The sequence below is a fragment of the Crocuta crocuta genome, unplaced genomic scaffold (genome assembly GCF_008692635.1).
Source record: "Crocuta crocuta isolate KB4526 unplaced genomic scaffold, BGI_CrCroc_1.0 scaffold256, whole genome shotgun sequence".
NCBI classification, from domain to species: Eukaryota; Metazoa; Chordata; class Mammalia; order Carnivora; family Hyaenidae; genus Crocuta; species Crocuta crocuta.
The window spans coordinates 1,411,400-1,430,897 of record NW_027530999.1 but is presented as its reverse complement, the minus strand read 5'-3'; the positions used below and the strand labels follow the sequence as shown (position 1 = coordinate 1,430,897).

At 38.6% G+C, this 19,498-nt stretch overlaps 1 non-coding gene across 1 annotated transcript; it reads right to left on the bottom strand.

Annotated features, from left to right (window-relative positions):
• Positions 1-4,028: 4,028 nt before the first annotated feature.
• On the bottom strand, positions 4,029-4,167 carry LOC144236930 (U4 spliceosomal RNA). Its single transcript, XR_013336696.1, has one exon. It is a non-coding gene; the product is annotated as a U4 spliceosomal RNA (small nuclear RNA).
• Positions 4,168-19,498: the final 15,331 nt, after the last annotated feature.

The window sequence follows — 19,498 nt, the reverse complement described above, 5'->3', positions numbered from 1 at the left end:
TCATAATCTCACCTATATGTAGAATCTTAAAAGACAAACAAACAAATACACAAACCAAGCTCATAGATAGAACAAATTGGCAGAGAAAGGGGTAGGGGTTTGGAGAAATGGATGAAAAGGTACAAGCTTCCAGTTATAAAATAAGTAAGTCATGCAGATAGAATGTATAGTATGGAAACCATAGTTAATTATACTATGTTGCATATTTGAAAGTGGCTAATAGAGTAGATCTTAAAAGTTCTCATCACAAGAAATAGAATTATATAACCATGTATGGTGATGGATGGTAACTAGACTTATATACAAATATTGAGTCATTATGTTGTACACCTGGAACTAATATTATATATGTCAATTGTTACATACATAATATTATGTATCTCAATTTAAAAAAAGATCCTAGTATTTCATAAGTACATTAAAGTTTGAGAAGCACTGATGAAAAGTCCTTTCATGAGGATTCTAAGATCCTTAACATTAGGAAATAATTTTTTTCCTCTCTTTCCACCTCAGTCTTAGTCATTTGAGATTCTTAAGTGTCCACTAACACTTTGGACTAACATGGGTTTGAAAAATGCAAAAACATACTAATGTAATATGGTTGCAAGAAGTTTCTATAAGTGATGGTCTCTTTTTCACTTGCACTATACTGAGGCTGAGAAATGACAGCCTATTAACTAGAAGTTCTTTCCTAGTCACTATACCTGGCCTTTAGGGTGAGTTTGTATTAGTCCACATGAAAGAGCTGTGGATTGGACAGCTGAAATCGGCTTTGAGGAAGCCAAATGGAGAGACTATTGCTAGCAGAATTTCAAATTCAGGTGGATGCTTGTTAGTATGCCCTTTCTGCAGGGCAATTTGGCAATGTGTTTAAGAACATTAAAACTCTTTGACCCAATGATACCCGTTCTGAGAATTTATGTAAAATACATAATCAAAGACACACATAAAGACTAATGAAAGAAAAATTTTTTAAAAATTTAAGTTTATTTTTTTATTTTGAGAGAGAGAGAGAGAGAGAGAGATTGCGAGCGCATAAGCTGGAGAGGGGCAGGGAGATTGGAATCAGAATCCCAAGCAGGCTCCATGCCAGCACAGAGCCAGATGTGGGGCTCAAACTCACAAACTGTGAGATTATGACCTGAGCTGAGATCAAAAGTCAAAAGCTTACCTGACTGTGCCATGCAGGCACCCCATGAATGAAAAATTTTTATGTGCCATTATTTACATTAGTAAAAACTTATAAATAACTTAGATATTCCACATAATAATGAAATGGTGAGCTAGAATATGATGTGGTCACATAACAGAATAATATGCAGCCAGTAAAATCTTATTTTCAGATTGGGAAAAGTTCACAGTATGCTAAATGTAAAGATAAACTCTACAAATAAAAANTGTCTCTCTCTCTCTCTCCTAGAAATAAATAAAAATATTTAAAAAAAATTTTTTTTAAATGGAGTATGATTCAGGGTGCCTGGGTGGCTCAGTCGGTTAAGCATCTGGCTTCAGCTCAGGTCATAATCTCACGGTTTGTGGGTTCAAGCCCTGCATCAGGCTCTGTGCTGACAGCTCAGAGCCTGAAGCCTGCTTCAGATTCTAGGTCTCTCTGTCTCTCTGCCCCTCTCCCGCTCTTGATCAGTCTCTGTCTGTCTCAAAAATAAACAAATGTTAAAAAATGGTTTTAATGGACCATGATCCAAATTTTATAAAAAACAATTTACATAGGAAAAGAAAAAAAGGAAGAGAAATCTATAAAAGTATCAACAGTATTTTTCACTTTTAAATTGAGGGACGTTTTAAAAAATTTATTTATGACTTTCAATATCTGTCACCTTTTTGTAATGAACAGTATTATTTCTACGAATAGGAAAAAAATAAATTAAAACAAAATATGTAGTTACTACTCCTTGATTACTATTTCTGACTTTAAGCCTTGAGTTGGAAAAGGAGGAAAGTTGGAAAAAATTTTTGATGGGACATTATGTCCCTATTTTTAATTGCTGCCACTGATTTGGAAAAAGAGGCCCTCCAACGACAGACACCAAATACTTGTTGAAAATGACAAAGATCTGGGGCGCCTGGGTGGCTTAGTCGGTTAAGCATCCGACTTTCACTTGGGTCATGATCTCACGGTTCATGGGTTCGAGCCCCACATCGGGCTCTGTGCTGACTGCCAGCTCAGAGCCTGGAGCCTGTTTCAGTCTGTGACTCCCTCTCTCTCTGACCCTCCCCTGCTCACGCTGTCTCTCTCTCTCTCCTAGAAATAAATAAAACATTAAAAAAAATTTAAAAAACCCGAAAATGACAAAGATCTGATTACAGACATCCCTTTCCTTATTTTTCTGCTAAATTCAAGAATGTAACAGTGATTCTTTCCAACATTAAAAGTCCATTTCCCATACTGAAGGAACTTTAAAAAGTTTTATTTTGGAATAATTATAGACTTATAGGAAGCTGCAAAGATAATAGAGAGATCTGTTGTGCTCTTCACCCAATTTCTTCTTGAAGCAACTTTTAAACATGAATTATTTGATGGATTTAATTTCTTTATTCTAACAGTCTGAGATTCATGCTGAGCATCAGTGTCGTACATTGTAAAGACATGTCCAGCCCCTTTGGTTTCTCTATTTTGAAAACAGTATAATAATTTTTTTCCTAATTGCCTATGGTTGACCCTGAGTCAGATGCCGGAAAAGAAATCTCAGCCTATTATGTTGCATACTTTCTTCTATCATGTGGAAGTGTGCATGTAAGATACAGTTGCAGTTCAAGAGTGCATTTGTGCTACCTTACCAGATACTGGCAATTCCTCTGTTCAGCTTAGCTCTCTGTCTCTTAGGAGACAGAGGGCACAAAAGAGTGTCTTCATTGATAAAAACCTCTCTCTCGAATATAAAGTGCTGAGGTTTCAGCATAACTTAAAACATTGAGGATTGAAAAAATAATACTTTGAAATGACAGCTGTGTGATTATGAGATTAAAATGAAGCAAAAAGATAAAACCTGTTTCTTTTGCCAAATTGCTAATGGTAAAAGCACCACAGCATGGAGGTGACACTCTGGAGTCACAATGATGGGATTAAATTGTGGCTGTGCCCCTTATGAGCTGTGTGGCCTTAGGCAACTTTCAGTTCCTTAATTTCCTTATCTGCCTGGCCCATAGTAGGCACTGGAGAAGTATTAGCTATTGTTTCTGTTGTAGAAATTATAAACAGTTAATTCACATACTTTGAGATTCCTAAGCACCTTGCTTATATAATTCAGGAATTTATTTTTTGAGGCGTTTGAGAAGGATTTTATTTATTAATTCTTAAAATGTTTGGTAAAATTCAACAGTGAAGCCGTCTGGTCCTGGACTTTTGTCTGTTGGGAGATACTTGATTGTTGAGCCCATCTCCTTACTAGTAATTGATCTGTTCAGAATTTCTGTTTCTTCATGATTCAGTCTTGATAGTTTGTATGTTTCTAGGAATCAAGGGATCTTTAAAATGACTATAAAGTTGCGTATACAGCATGATACTGTCAATTATAAGACACCATGATACATTTCAATTTTAGACTCTAGCAAATGATTCTATACAAACTCTGGTGTACACTTCTTTTTAAATGATTGGAATTCTCTTCTTTCAACATGTATGTCCAAGTGCCCAGCTGATGCAATCTCCTGTCTAATACTTGTGTTTGTCTCCCATAACTATTTAGACTTTTTAATATTTTTATGTTCACTTCATGTAGATGTTGAAAAATTCTTTGGGAGTAAATAAGATGAGATTATTGACCATAGGGCTACCACTTTTCAGATCTGGAGCCCAGGATGGGAATAATTTGGCTTTGGCTATCCAATGGAAGGAGTGCCTATACTGCAAAAAAATTACTGTTATTTTTGCCAAGGTAAGGGAGGAATTGTCCTGATCCACATAAAGGCATCCTGTGAGTTAATTGATTAGTTCAGTTAAAAGTAGAAGAAACAGCTAAGTGCCAAATGTATGAGTACATGTTAGAAAAAAAAAACGCCTTGGCTACAAACTCTTTTTAAATAGAAAATATCAGGATTCATAGAGTTTTCAAATGTTCTGATGTGCTCCAGCATCTCTTAGTTTTCAATTAACAATAATTGCGCCTTGGATAAACCTCATTGGCTATGATACTGCCACTGAGCAAAGCTAAGCATCCCTAAGAAATATTGGGGTGCCTGGGTGGCTCAGTTAGTTAAGTGTCTTTCTCTTGATGTCAACTCAGATCTTGATCTCAGGGTTGTGAATTCGAACTCCACGTTGAACTCTGGGCTGGGCATGAAGCCTATTTAAAAAAAAATAATGAAATGAAATAGAATAGAATAGAATAAGATAGAATAAAATAAATCACAACTAGCAGAAAACCTATGACAGACAATTGCTTCCCATGCTACTAAATACAACCTTTACTATTGAGCCTGAGAAAGTGTTACGTTTAACCAGACAATGATTTAACTTATCCTTTGCTACTCTCTGTAGATTATTTAGATGCTTTGTTTCCATTTTGACTTCAAGAGAATTTTTTTCTTTTCTGATAGTGTATTCATAAAGATTAGGGTTAGAAAATGTTAACTAAAAGTGAAAATATCTAACAAAACTTACTGCAATCAATATAAATAGCTCTGAATTATCCCTCACCTGTTTCTTCTCAAAGCCGTTTATTCCTTGAAAACTGCAGAATCTAGACCTGAAAGAAAGGACTTTAGTACTTTTGTCATTCAATCTCATTTAGCAGTTAGGGGCATATTCTCTACGTGTCTTAGTTTCTGAAAATGGATATAGTACAATTGTAAAAAAAAAAAACATGACTCAGATAAATAAGAAAACAAACATGGATCAAAAATTTTATTTAACTTGGTAACTAGTGAGGGAACCAGTTGGATATTAAAACCGATATGAAGAGCCATTGAGAAACTAGATTTATATAGACAATCTAATTGATTTCTTTCTTAAGTATAAGATTGTTTAGCCCTCTAGCAGGACTACATATCATAACCTATGGGGTTCTGTTCCACTGGATAGAAATCATTTGCTTTTCTACAAGACAAAAATCATTCCTCGTTATTCGTAGATTCCATATCTGCACATTTGCCTACTCGTGAAAATTTATTTGGATTTTAAAAATCAATATTCATCATGTTTTCATCATTCGAGACCATGCACAGAGCAGAAAAAAATTTGAGTTGTCTAACGTGAACATTCCCAGCTGAGGTCAAGCAAAGTGACACCCTGCCTCCTTGTTTCAGCTCTCACATTGTAAACAAGTGTCCTTTTTGTGGTTTATTTAGTGCCACGTGTTTTGTTTTGTTTTTTCTTGTTTGTGCTTTTTGGTTGGTGATTCCTCCGTTTATTTATTTTTTTGATTCCTCTGTTTAAAATGAGCCTCAGGCACAGTGCTAAAATGCTGTCTAGTGTTCCTAGTGCAAGAAAGCTGTGATATGCCTTATGTGTGTACAAGTTTTGTTCAGATGTGAGTTATGGTGCTACTAGCCAAGAGTTCAATGTTAATGAATTAACTATATATACAATATATATATAGTTCAGTGTTCATGGTGACTTTATAGAATATCACTAGTGGGAATAATAAGACCCGATTATATCCACAAGTAAATCTCTGCCCCTGCAGAGTTATAAAATAGACCTGTAAATAGTAAGACAAGCCGAGCCCTTCACCACTAGAACACCTGTTACTCTTCCGCGTATTTCCAAATTTCGGGCATTTCTAGTAATATTTAGTTAGCTTTGTAAAATGCCTTGACCCCACTAAAGTTTTCTGCTTTTCCCTTAAGTTGCAAAACAAAAAGCAGGGTATACTTCCATGCTTACATTTTGACTAGTGCCATGTGGAATGCATTTTTCCCTCATTCTAACTCCAGAATTGCTTTCCAACATTCATAACTCAGTTTCCTGTGCTTTTAAACGTCATTCCTTTAAATACATGTTAAGCTGTTGTGCACTCACTCTTAAATCCTTCCCTGCTATCTCTACTTTTGGGAAATCTTTTATTTCAGTTATACAGTTATGATATCATTACTTTGCTCCTAGCCCAAATGTGAACGGGTGATTCAAACTATGATAATCTCCCTGGATTTGTTTGTTTTTAGAAGCTTCAAGGATCTAATTTAGGAAGCACTATTAATGAGAAGAGCCACTGCTATAGTAGCACCAGAAGAGGTTTCATCAAGCTCTGTCACTCACTCCAGTAGATGTGTGATCGCGGGTAAATCATTAAATTGCCCTGGCTCTCAGTGTCCTAATCTCTCTCATCTCTGAACGAAGTTAATAACTACCTAGGCTTCCTACCTCCCACTATTGTTTCAGCAGCCATCTTTAAGTGCATAAAGCAAACAAGGTCTATCCTAGTCCCAGAGGTCAGGGGACTAGGTCAGAGGTCAGAAAGTAATGTTTAAGCTGAAACTTGAAGAAAATAAGGGGAGAGAAGGAGTAACTTAGGAAAAGGCTCTTCTGGAAGGCAGCGTGTCATGCTTGGGGAACTGCAAACCCAGGGTGAGACTGGATTGGGATGTGGGTTCTGTACCACCTGCTTTCTACTAATTGTGAATATTCTTCAATCCATTCTTCTGTTGAACAATTTAAAACAATCATGTTTATTTACATAATAAATCCCCTATTATGTGAACTTTCCTGGCCTCTTTTGCATTGTTCTCCATCTTAAAATTGTGATATAAACTTGAGGAGCTCTTAATCAAGCTTTTCCAATTCCCATCTAAGGTCATCAATTTTTGCTTAAAGTTGATGAGTATTTGTATTTTTCAGCCAAACAGGAGTAAGAATATGTAAAAAGAAAACAAGTAGATCCCTGACATCTTCTGCAAAAAGTCAATGAGTGGTCATAAGATTCTAACGGAATTTCAAGAATTCCCTGTGACATAGGGAAGGTTTTGATCCAATTGTATTTGATGTGGCAAATTACAAGCACACTTAAATCCAAAAGAGATCAGAGCAGGTTGAAGCTGGCCAAGTTATCCACTCACCCTTCCATCCATCCATCCATCCATCCATCCATCCATCCAACCATCCATTTATTTCCTTTATGCCTCTCAACCCTTTGTGTGTCTTTCACCCATCCCCCACACCTCTGATAACCACCAGTTTGTTCTGCTTTGTTTTGTTTAAGTGGCTAACTCATTTTAATGAGCAAAGTTTTGCCTCAAATTCAGTAACGTGGGTGCATAAGCTTAGTGCTGCACTGACATGATCTGGATTACTAAGGAAACTCCAAGCCTTCAGAAAGAGCTTTCAGTCAACAATTAGGAAGTTGTGTTACCTTGTGAAAGGTGAGCCTGCAAATTCAAAACAAAACAAAACTGTTTAAACATCTGGCCTCACAACTAATCATACAACACTTTTAAAAGCATATGGGCATGAATCAAGCTGGAGACACTGGGCCTGATATCAGAAAGCACTCTGTTTAAAAATGGCTCCTTCTAAGAAAAATCTGAAAGCAAAAAAGAGAAAGCTTTCATTAGAACCATGAAACTGTTTCAAAATCTTACCAAACCTATTTTAAACAAGAGTCATTTAATGCAACATGTGCTTACTATGAATGTCTTTAGACTATAAACCAATTCCTACAGTGTTTAACAAAGTTACATACTGTTATCTGTGATAAATATGGTAATCACAGCTGAAAGAAGATTATACAACTGCATCTTACCACATCATCTTATTTTGTTAGAAAAATATTCTTCACATGTTATCAGTATCTTATATGAAATGTTTTAAAAATGTGTCACATATAGGGGTGCCTGGGTGGCTCAGTTGGCTAAGCGTCTGACTCTTGATTTTGGCTCAGGTATTGTTCCCAGGGTTGTGGGATTGAGCCCCGTATTGAGCTCTGTGCTGATCATGGAACCTTCTTGGTACCCTCTCCCCCACACCCTCCTCTCCCCTGCTCTCTTTCTTTCTCTCTCTAAAAAAAGGAGTCATATATGGGAACAAAGCCAGTTTTGAGATATAAAATGATACCTCAAAAATGATATCTCAAATTATAAAATATGAATTTCAGTTACAAGATGTGACTGTTCTGTGATGAAGTGTTCATGATGCGAAAATAACTATTTTAATTCAAATCAATTTATTTTATAAGGAAACAAATGCAAACTTTCAATTAAAGGATATAAAACATACAATAATACCATGTAAATTAAAAGGTAAAGAACAGTATACACTAGCTTTTTCTGGCTATGTTCTATCTACATCCAAAAAGCTTAAAATATTTTACCATAAAAGTCACATTATACAATTTGGCTATTGCAATAAAAAATGGAAAGTAAAATGTCATGTTATTCTACCAAGGCGAATATACTAATTCCACAAATGAACATACTGATTGCTTATTACACTTAGCTCTGAGTCTCCTGTCAGCCAAAAAATAAAAGAAAATGCAAGTTACATAATTCTTACCATGACCAAAGGAAGCATATTATTTCTTCACGCACTCTTTTTTGATACTAAATTCTAAAAGGAAGTGGAATTAATTTTTATTTTTTATTTTATGTATGCTAGGATATTTACATACACAATAAGATTTAATCATCTCAGTCAGCACATATTAATCCATTTTCCATTCTATGAGATATAGATTCAAATCTAGGGCTGCTTAGTTCCAAGGTTTATGCTTTTTCCACATTTCCCAACCACTTTGTACAGAACACTTAATTATTTTAGTATTTGTTTATTGCACACAGCACTTTAAACTCTGTAAAGGATCAGGATATATCTTAAGGACTTTACTGGAAGCTCAGAACAATTCTCAGAACCATTTTTTTAAAATGTTTCTTTTCGAGAGAGAGAGCATTACCAGGGAGGGACAGAGAGGGAGACAGAGAATCCAAAGCAGGCTCCACATTGACAGCAGTGAGCCAATGTAGGGATCAGAGCCACAAACTTGAAGATCATGACCCAAACCGAAGTCAGATGCCTAACTGATTGAACCATCCAGCAGCCCCATCGGAACCATTCTATTTATTTTAATGTTTGTTTGTTTTTGAGGGGGGAGGGGCAGAGAGAGAGGGACACACAGAATCCAAAGCAGGCTCCAGGCTCTGAGACGTCAGCACAGAGCCTGACACAGGGCTCAAACTCCTGAACCACAGGATGGTGATCTGAGCTGAAGTCAGATGCTTAATTGACAGAGCCACACAGGTACCCCCCACCCCACCATGTTTTTTGTTTTTTTTTTAAATGAGAACCATTCTTATGATAACTTCTATTTAACGTCTGTATAAATTGAGGACATACATTTAAAAAATGACTTAGTAAGTTTCTGTTCTGGGTAAGACAGACACAATTCACTTTGTTTCACCCACTGAATATAACTGTAAGATCTAGATAGAATGCATGGGACAGAATACTTGGGTGGCTCAGTCAGTTAAGTGTCCAACTCTTGAAACTGGTGCAGGTCATGATCCCAGGGTTGTGGGATCAAGCCCCATGTTGGGCTCTGCCCTGTGTGTGGAACCTGCTTAAGGTTCTTTTTTCTCTGTTCCTCTCCCCTACCCCTGTCCCTGCCCACTCGACAAACAGGTGTGCATGCATAATCTCTCTCTCACTGGCTCTCTAAAATAATAATTTAAAAAGAATGCATGGAATAGCTATTTTAGTACTCTGAAAAAGCAACTAGTAGAAGATGGATTAGAGAAGTTCAGATTTTGAAGTATCACTGAACTGGCAACAACTTTCCAATTTTTACCCCTCCAGTAGCCCCTTGTCTGATATGAAGTTAGTCTCACACCCAAAAGTGTGGTCAAAATTTAGAGCCTGAACCCAGCCAGGTCAATTAGCTGCTAAAACAAAAATATCACCATCCTGCCTAAGATTTCAATAAGATCCCAAGCCCTATAATATTTAAAATGTCCAAGACACAATCCAAAATTACTCAGCATCAAAAGAACCAATAAAATCTCAACTCAGGTGGGAAAAGATAATCATTAGGTGCCAATACCAAAATGACATATAATTAAGATTATATGACAAAGTATTTGAAAGAACTATTCTAAAAACACTCTAAAAAGTAAGGGTAAGCACTCCTGAAACAAATAGAAAGATGGAAATTCTAAGCAAAGAAATAGAAAATCTAAAGAAGAACCAAATGGAAGTTTTATAAAGATGGGTTTTAAAAAAGTCGATGTGTTCAAAGTCTATGGAATCTAACTGAAAGGATAAGAAAATTTTTAATTACAATAATACATAAGAGAATAAAGATCCAAATCAACAAATTGAAATCCATTCATAGATTTCAATAAAACCAGATCACCTACTAAAATACCTAAATCATAACAATAACATAATGGAAAGTGCTGTGATAGGGGCATGAACAAAGAGAAGCAGGGCCAGAAAGAGGGAGTGATCAACCTGGGGGGTGAAGGCATAAAGAAGAATTAGGGTAGATGTATTAGGATTAGATTAGCCCAAGAGTGACAGAGACTAAAAAAATTTAAAAATGAAAAAAAATCATTATTTTTTTCTCTTATAAAAGTCTGGATGAAAGTGTTCCAGGGCTGGTGTAGAGGTTCTACCATCATTGGACCATAGACTGACTGCCACCTCTGTTCTGCCATCCCTAAGTATGGCTCTTGTTGTCCCTGTGCAGATGGAGTCGTAGTCATCCCAGACAGGTTCCAAGCAACAGGAAGGAAGGGACAGAGAAGGGCAAAGAATTTGCCCAGCTGTCTTTGTTTCTTGGTTTTGTTTTAATAAGGAAGTTTCCCTGAAGCAGCCACTGACGTATCATTGGCCAGAACTTAATTGCATCATCACACAGAGCTTTAAGGGAAATTGCGAAATTTTGTCTTTATTTTGGACAGCCAGGTTGGCCATCTGAAATCTGGGAGTTGTAAAATGGCAAAAGAAGAACAGATATTGAGGGACGCCCAGAGATCTCTGATGCAGTAGGCTACATTTGCACTTTTGGCTTCTAAGTCACTCCTTTTTCTTGGTTATTCTCCAGCTTCAAAGGCCTCTCTTATCTGGTCTCTCCTTGTTTTTCTGTTACAGGTTCAGTTCTCTGGAAGCAGGTACTGAGATTAGTGTGTAAGATGTATCCTAGGGATCAATACCTCTGAAAGGAAGAAAGGGAAAGCAGAAATGGGTTAGTGCAGGTCCAACAAAGCTGTGGTCTACTCAGGGGGGTGCCTGGAACAGATATTACTGGTTAGAGTTGTCCTGCAATTAGACAACTCTTTTTTTTTTTCCCCAGGATATCGTTTTTAATGAATATTAAAGAGGCATCATTTCGAACTGAACGGTGGCCTGAAACTGTTGCTGATCAATGACAGGCTGTGGAGAATCCTGAATCGGGTTTAGTCACCTGTCCATTGTGGGTCAAGTGACTCAGGAATGTGCCAGGCAGGCCACGTGTCTTGGAAGTCCGTTCAGTTTCCGGTCTGCTCCTGGTTGCGATGGGACCTGGGCACACGGTGAGGCGCTGGGCCCCCGCCCCTTCGTCCATCCTCAGGCGACGGGGCCGCAAAAATGGGTGAATTTAAAAAGGGACCTTGTATGAGGTGGCTTTCCCAGCCGAGAGCTTGTGAAGGAGCTAACAGCTGAGGCTTCCTGCTGACCGCTCTCTCAGCAATGCGGTTACAAGTTATTCACTGAAGGGGAATCTGGGCAATACTTATCTTCGTCTTCCAAGCTCCTAGTACTCGTACCCCTTCCCTAGTTCCTTTACAGTTACTCCATGGGTGATCTTATCTTGTATTTACAACTCTAGCCTGGAACATGGACTTCTTCACTCCTCCAAACTCCAGACCCAAATATCCAACTGCCTACTTCATGTTTCCTCTTGGATGTATAATGAGCATCTAAAACCTAATACTGAAACTTAAAATCAAACTTCTGATTCCCTCCTTCTCCCTCTTAATATTTACTGAGATGTCTAAAAATAACTCAGGTAAGAAACTAGGCATCACCCTTGAGTTCCTTCCTTCCTCTTTTCCTCTCTCTCTTTCTCTTCTGTCCTTTCTCTGTCTCTCTTTGTTTCTCTCTTTCTATCTGGAAGTTTGTATCTTTTAGCCCTTTCACTGAGTTATTTCTTTACTCGTGCTGTGTATTCATCATCAAACTCTGTTTTCTCTACCTATAAAATGTCCGGAATCTAACCACTTCTCACCACTTCCATTATTACCTTTTTACTCCAAGCACCATCGCCTTCTGCTGTCATTATAACACACGTATTTATTTAATAGAATTACAGTCCCTCTTACTCTTCTACTTTAAACTTTACTATCATAAAAAAGTTCATGTTAATTTCATTATATTATATGGGGAAATTTCCACTGTTCTCTCAATTTCAATGATCTTAAGCCTATGAACTAAGTTGGGGGGAAGTGACATTGTTACAATGTTTAATGCCTCCACTCAGGAAAATAGCATTTTTTTATTATTATTCAAACTTCCTTTTATCTTTCAGTAGATTTAATTTTTTAATGTTTATTGACTTTTGAGAGAGACAGAGTGTGAGTGGAGCAGAGAGGGAGACACAGAATGTGAAGCAGGCTCCAGGCTCTGAGTTGTCAGCACAGAGCCCAAAGCGGGGCTTGAACCCATGAACTATAAAGTCATGACCTGAGCTGAAGCTGGACACTTACCCTACTGACCCACCCAGGTGCCTCTATCTTTCAGTAGGTTTATAGTGTCCTTTATCTATGTCACACACTTCTCTTACAAACTTATGCTGAGATAGGTATTTTTGCATTTTGGATACTGTTGTCAATGGCATTGTACTTACTGTAATTTCTAGTCTGCTATTGCTGGTATATTAGTTTAATGAATGGAGAGAATAAGAAGTAGGTGGTGGTAGCCTGAGGTTTATCCTTCTGGTAGTCTTTGAAATTCAAGGTTTTGAAAAAAAGCCCTGAATTTCAATAATTTGATAAGATGAAATATGCAACCCAGAGAGTAAAATATAGCCATTCTGTTTTTTAAAAAATGTTTATTTATTTATTTTGAGAGAGAGAGACAGAGACAGAGACACAGAGAGACAGAGAGTGAAAATAGGGGAGGGGCAGAGAGAGAGGAAGAAAGAATCCTATGAGGATGAAGCTCATGAACCATGAGATCATGACCTGAATTGAATCAAGCTACTGAACCAACTGAGCCACTCAGGCATCCCAAAATATAGCCATTTTAATTGGGGATTAAAACTCAATGTCCCAGGTGTATGCATTTGTTAAGGCTTGTCAAATGGTAGTCTTAAGATTTGTGTATTTTGCCATATGTAAATTTTACCACCAAAATAACCCATAAACAAATATTGAACTCTAGTTAATAATAGGCATGCTCTAGTGTTTAGAGGTGAAGTGTACAGGTGTCTGCAACTTATTTTGAAGTGATTAAAAAAATAAGATGGATTGGTGGATAAATAGAAAGATGAATACATCAGTAGATATCTATCTAATAAGGCAAACATAACAAAACGTGATTATAGAATCTAGATGGTAAATATGTGAGAGGTTACAATTTTATCAACTTTTTGGTATGTCTGAAATTTTTCATAATAAAATGTCTAGAAAAAGTTCCTATTATTAACCACACAGTTCATTAAAGTATTCTGGCCTTAATAACTGGTCAATATCTCAGTGGTCTTACCTCCAACAAAGAGAGCCTCTGCCATATGTGGCCTGCCATTTATTTACTAGTGGTGAAGTAAGAACATCTTTGATTTTCTGTTCTGTATTTCTATTTTAAGATCCTTATAATTAACACTGTTGGAGGCATAATGTCATCACATTCAGTGTTATCTAGTGCCAGCAAGCAGCCCCAGACACAGCCTTCAGCATTCATGGTGGGTTGGCTTATAACCAAATACAGGGATGCAAACTTACTATAGTTGCATTCAAAAGATTAAATTAAAGGGCAGTGGCTTTCAATTGTGGGATGAATCACAAGCCAAACGTGTTCAATCTGCTTTTCATTTGCTAGCATCCAAGATTTGAAATATTACGGTCAGATCTCTCCACTGCTTTCTTTCAGTTGTAGGATTTATAACTGATAAAACTAAGTTGAATTAAATGGGGGAATGGTTGTGAGTTCTGAACTCCCAGATCTTTCTTTTTTTTTTTGTTTTTTTAAATTTTTTTTAAATTTTTATTTATTTCTAGGAGAGAGAAACAGCGTGAGCAGGGGAGGGTCAGAGAGAGAGGGAGTCACAGACTCTGAAACAGGCTCCAGGCTCCGAGCCGGCAGTCAGCACAGAGCCCGACGCGGGGCTCGAACCCACAAACCGCGAGATCATGACCTAAGCGAAAGTCGGACACCTAACCGACTAAGCCACCCAGGCGCCCCTGAACTCCCAGATCTTTCTAAGTGTACTGTTTTTTCCCTTTTCATCACAGTTTCCGGGGAGGGATGGGACAGGTAAGCTTTCCTCTGACATTATAATCCTTTTCATTCATATTGATTATAATTCTGAACTTTCTACTTCACTGGATCTTTCACAAGTCTGTGCTTTTTAAAATAATAATAATAATAATAATAATAATAATGGGGAGGCACCCGAGTGGCTCAGTCGGTTAGGCATCCAGCTCTTGGTTTCAGTTCAGGTCATGATCTCACAGTTTGTGAGATCAAGCCCCTCATCAGGCTCTGTGCTGACATGAGCCTGCTTGGGATTGATTCTCTCTCTTCCTCTCTCTCTCTTTCAAAACAAACAAATAAACTTTTAAAAATGGTTAATTTCCTTTATGCAGCTATCTTAGATATAAGACAGAGGCAAAATTTTATAAAAATAACTAGATATCATCTTTTCCCATTTCTCACTCAGGCCTGATACTAATCAGTTTAGGTATAAAATATGTGACAGGTGGAAAATATATATTCTGAATATATACCATATCCTTTTGTCTTGGTTTTGGCTTTTGCCCCAGAGCAGTAAACATAAGGAAGTGGTGACCTAGCTTTTAGGACCTGCAAAGGGGTTGTAAAAGTCACCTTGTGACCCTAAGCCCGTCTCCCACCTGCAGCCTATTGATGAGATGAGGACCACTGGAGGTTAAGAATCACTTTTAGAAACAATTCTTGCATTGCAGACTCCCCAGCCCATCCCGGCCTTAGGTGAGATAAGGAACAATCGGAGAACATCTCAGAAAGCTTGCCGTGTGTCTGTCTTCAGATGTTTGGGGACTCAGAGGCTGACTTGCACCTGGAAAAGTCTGAAGACAAGGCCTCACTAGAGTTGTCCCTGATAACAGAGTGAGGGGTGAAGGCTCTCACTCCAGCACTTTCAAAATTAGTGGGAATAGCCAGTACTTTCAGAATTTGGTGGAGCAAAAATGTGAGTATTGGCATGAAACAGAGTGACGCTGCAGTAGAAGGCTAGCATGAGTGGCTGTCTCCACTCTAGAGATCTAGAGGTCCGTCTGCCCGACAAGATGGCCCTAGGAGAAAGCGGTCCTGGGATGGAAAGCCAGAAGCAGGAATTACAGGAACGGTTACAGGGTCAGCAGGAAGATGCCTGCCCACATCAGGGCACAGCACAGCAGGTAGCTCCAGCAAGGAGTCTTCAAACAACCCATAAAACCATCCCCTGAGAGAAAGGGCCAGCAACTCTGTATCCATCAGAGGGCCTATACCAATGTGGCACCAGTCAAGCTAAATGACGAGGGGGTGAGGTAGAATGAGTAGAAAGGCAGACGCTCCTGTTAAATATGTCCAAAGTTGGGTCTGGTTAAGAGTCATGGAAGAGAAAAGGAGCTTTACAGTGAATGTGGGATTAAAGTTCTTACTTTGATCAAATTGAGTTTTTTTAAGTTATAAAGACAAGACTGTGGGCTAATACCTCAAAGTTTTAAGAAAAGCTTTCAGACCTCCTTCAGATAATGTCCATAGTTGGGGAAGGAGATGCCATTCAAGTATATTTAAAGGGCATTAAGGGGAAAAAAAAACTATTTAATAATTCTGTCCCACAAAATCCAGCTAGTTCGTAAAGATGATACATAAAGAATAAGCAAAATACATGTATCCATAGGAATTTAGAGCCGAGGTGGATTTTATTATGGTTTTCAATGATATATCATCTCTCCATGTGAGAGGATGATATTTCCCCACTCACTGACCTCAGGCTTGACCACGTTACTTGCTTTGGCCAATAAAGTATGAGTCGGAGTGATGTAAAACACCTTTAAGCAAAATAAAAAAAGCAAACAAAAAGGAGGAGAAATGTATAAATTAAAATAGGGGGAAAATGTCTGAGCTCTTACAATAACAATGAGAAGGAAAAGGAAGATGCAGAAAGTTTTGTAAAACCAGAATTGACAGAACCTTAGCTGACCAGCCTCTAAAACCCTCCAGGGCTTCAGCATTCATTCATACTGAAGCAATTGTAGGTCAGTGCGCTGTTTGGAGCCTCAAGATGAGTTCTTCCCTTAGGCTTTTCATATTTTTTTGGTAACGTTTTATTTATTTTTGAGAGAGAAAAAGGCAGAGGTGAGCAAGGAGGGGCAGAGAGAGGGAGACACAGAATCCAAAGCAGGCTGCAGGTTCTGAGCTGTCAGCACAGAGCCCAATGGGGGGCTCGAACCTACAAACTGAGAGATCGTGACCTGAGCCGAAGTTGGATGCTTAACCTTACTGAGCCACCCAGATGACCCATCCTTTCGGCCTTCCAAATATGAGCTCCCTATCCTCATGCCCAATATTACTCATCCCTCTGCTCTTTTCCATCTCCTCTTGCCTAGTTCATCCTCTCTAATCCTGTCTCTTTAAAAAAAAAAAAACCCTCCTGCACATCCTTGCCCTTACCTTATAATCTGTTGCTCACTCCCCAGAAAACATGGTGTCTTTCATGTTGTAGAGGCTTAATAGAGATTTGTTAAATAAATACATATTTCCTAGCGTTATTCCAATAATGTGAATACCCGCATGATTGCTCCCTACCCCCCAACCTGTGGCTTCTCCTTTGTGCCCCTGTTCTAAGTCAGTGGTGCCACCACCCATGTAGATGGTCAAACCAGAAGTCTGAGAGTGTCCTACAGTCACCACCCACTTGCCAAGTCATACCAGTCCTGTCTCCCTCATGTCTCCAAGTTAGTTTCCTTCCCACCGTCTTTTCCACCACCGTTATTAGTTCAGGCCCTCATCATTTCTCCCCTGAATTATTGTTAGTCTTGCCTACAGATTTTCCCTCCTTCATTCTGGTCTCATTCTCTGACCAATATCCATGGTGATCTTTATTTTCTTTTTAAAGTTTATTTGTTTATTTTGAGAGAGAGAGAGAGAGAGCACATGCATATGTGTTTACGTGAGTGGGGAGGGGCAGAGAGAGAGGGAGAGAGAATCCCAAGGAGCCTCCACACTGTCAGGGTAGAGCCCTACATGGGGCTCAACCCCATGAACACTGAGATCATGATCTGAGCCAGAATCAACAGTCTGACTCTTAACTGAGCCACCTAGGCCCCCCAAGGGTGACCTCTTTCTAAAATGCAATTCTGATTACATCACTGCACAATTTTAAACTCAGTGTTCAGATAAAAACAGCAAAATCTGTAACATAGTGAGGGGACAGAATTCTTCACCATCAGGTCTCTAATTACCTTTCTTCTTCCACAAACTATGACACTCCATGCATGTTGAAAACTCTGTGGTTCTTGGAACACATCTTACTCTCATTTACCTCTGGCCTCTCTCTACTGGACTGTTCTTTCTCCTATCTTCCTCCCCTTCTCATGATTAAAATCCCACTTCCACTTTCCCGCAAAACTCAGCTCAGACATCACCTACTCTCTGAAGTCCTCCTTAGTTAGCATTTTCTATACTGCCTTTGTCTTCCCAAACCATCTCCTGTCTACTTTGCTTACAGCAGATCCTAACTTAGGATCAGTTAGTTATTCCCTGCCTTCCCTCTGCAGTGTAAGCTCCTTGGGGTCACCAGTTGTGTCTGTTTCATTACGTGCTGGGCACAGAGTCCCTGCTCAAAACATGCGGATATTGGGGCGCCTGGGTGGCTCAGTCGGCTAAGCATTGACTTTAGCTCAGGTCAAGATCTCACAGTTTGTGCATTCAAGCCCCATGTCAGGCTCTGTGCTGACAGCTCAGAGCCTGGAGCCTGCTTCAGATTCTGTGTCTCCCTCTCTCTCTCTCTGCCCCCCACCCCACTCGTGCTCTGTCTCTGTCTTTCAAAAATAAATAAACGTTAAAAAATTTAAAAAAAAAAAACCATGTGGATATCAAATGTCTTGGTGGTTGATAGAATATGATGACCAAACCGAATGGAGAAATCCAAGTAAACCCAAGTTTTGATATTGGGTGATGAGGAGCTGAGAACAGATACAGGGAACTGTGGAGGCAGAGTAAGTTTGAGAAGGCTGATGCTTTGGCTTTATACATGCTGAATTTTAGCTGACAGTATCCAAACGGAAAAGAGAAATATGGGCATTTTCATTTTTGGGTTTTTTTTTTCAGGTGTACATCACAGTGATTTGACATTTTTATACATTGTGAACAGATCCCCATGATGAGTCTAGTCACCATCTGTCACCATACAAGCTTATAACAATATTGTTGACTGGATACCCTATGCTGTGCATTATATCCCCATGGCTTACTTATTTAATAACTAGAAGGTGTTTGGGTTTTTTGGTTTTTGGGTTTTTTTAGTGTGGTAGGTTTTTGTTGTTGTTTTAATTTAAATTCAAGTGAGTTAACATACAGTGTAGTCTTTTCTTCAGGAGTAGAACCCAATGATTCATCTCTTACGTGTGGCACTGAGTGCTCATCCCAAAAAGTATCCTTCTTAATGCCCATCACCCATTTAACCCATCCTCCAACCAACCTCCCCTCTGGGAACCCTCAGCTCTGTATTTAAGAGTCTCTTATGGTTTGCCTCACTCTCTGTATAACTAGAAGTTTTTACCTGTTAATTCTCTTCACCTATTTTGCCCCTTCCCACCCCCATCCTCTCTCTGATCTGGTAACCAACAGTGTGTTAGGTTATCTACGAGCCTGTTTTCTGTTTTGTTTTGTTCGTTCATTCATTTTGTTTTTTAGATTCCAGATAGATATAAGTGAAATCATATGGTATTTGTCTTTGTCCATCTGACTTATTTCACTTTGCATAATACCTCTAGGTCTATCCATGTTGTTGCAAGTAGCAAGATTTCATTCATTTTAATGGCTGAATACTATTCCATTGTGCTTATATACCACATCTTTTTTTTTTAATCCATTTACCCGTTAATAGACACTTAGATTCCTTCCGTATTTTGGCTGCTTCTTAAAATTTTTTTTTTAAATCTTTATTTACTTTTTTTTAATGTTTTATTTATTTCTAGGAGAGAGAGAGAGAGACAGCGTGAGCAGGGGAGGGTCAGAGAGAGAGGGAGTCACAGACTGAAACAGGCTCCAGGCTCTGAGCTGGCAGTCAGCACAGAGCCCGATGCGGGGCTCGAACCCACAAACCGCGAGATCATGACCTAAGCGAAAGTCGGACGCTTAACCGACTAAGCCACCCAGGTGCCCCAA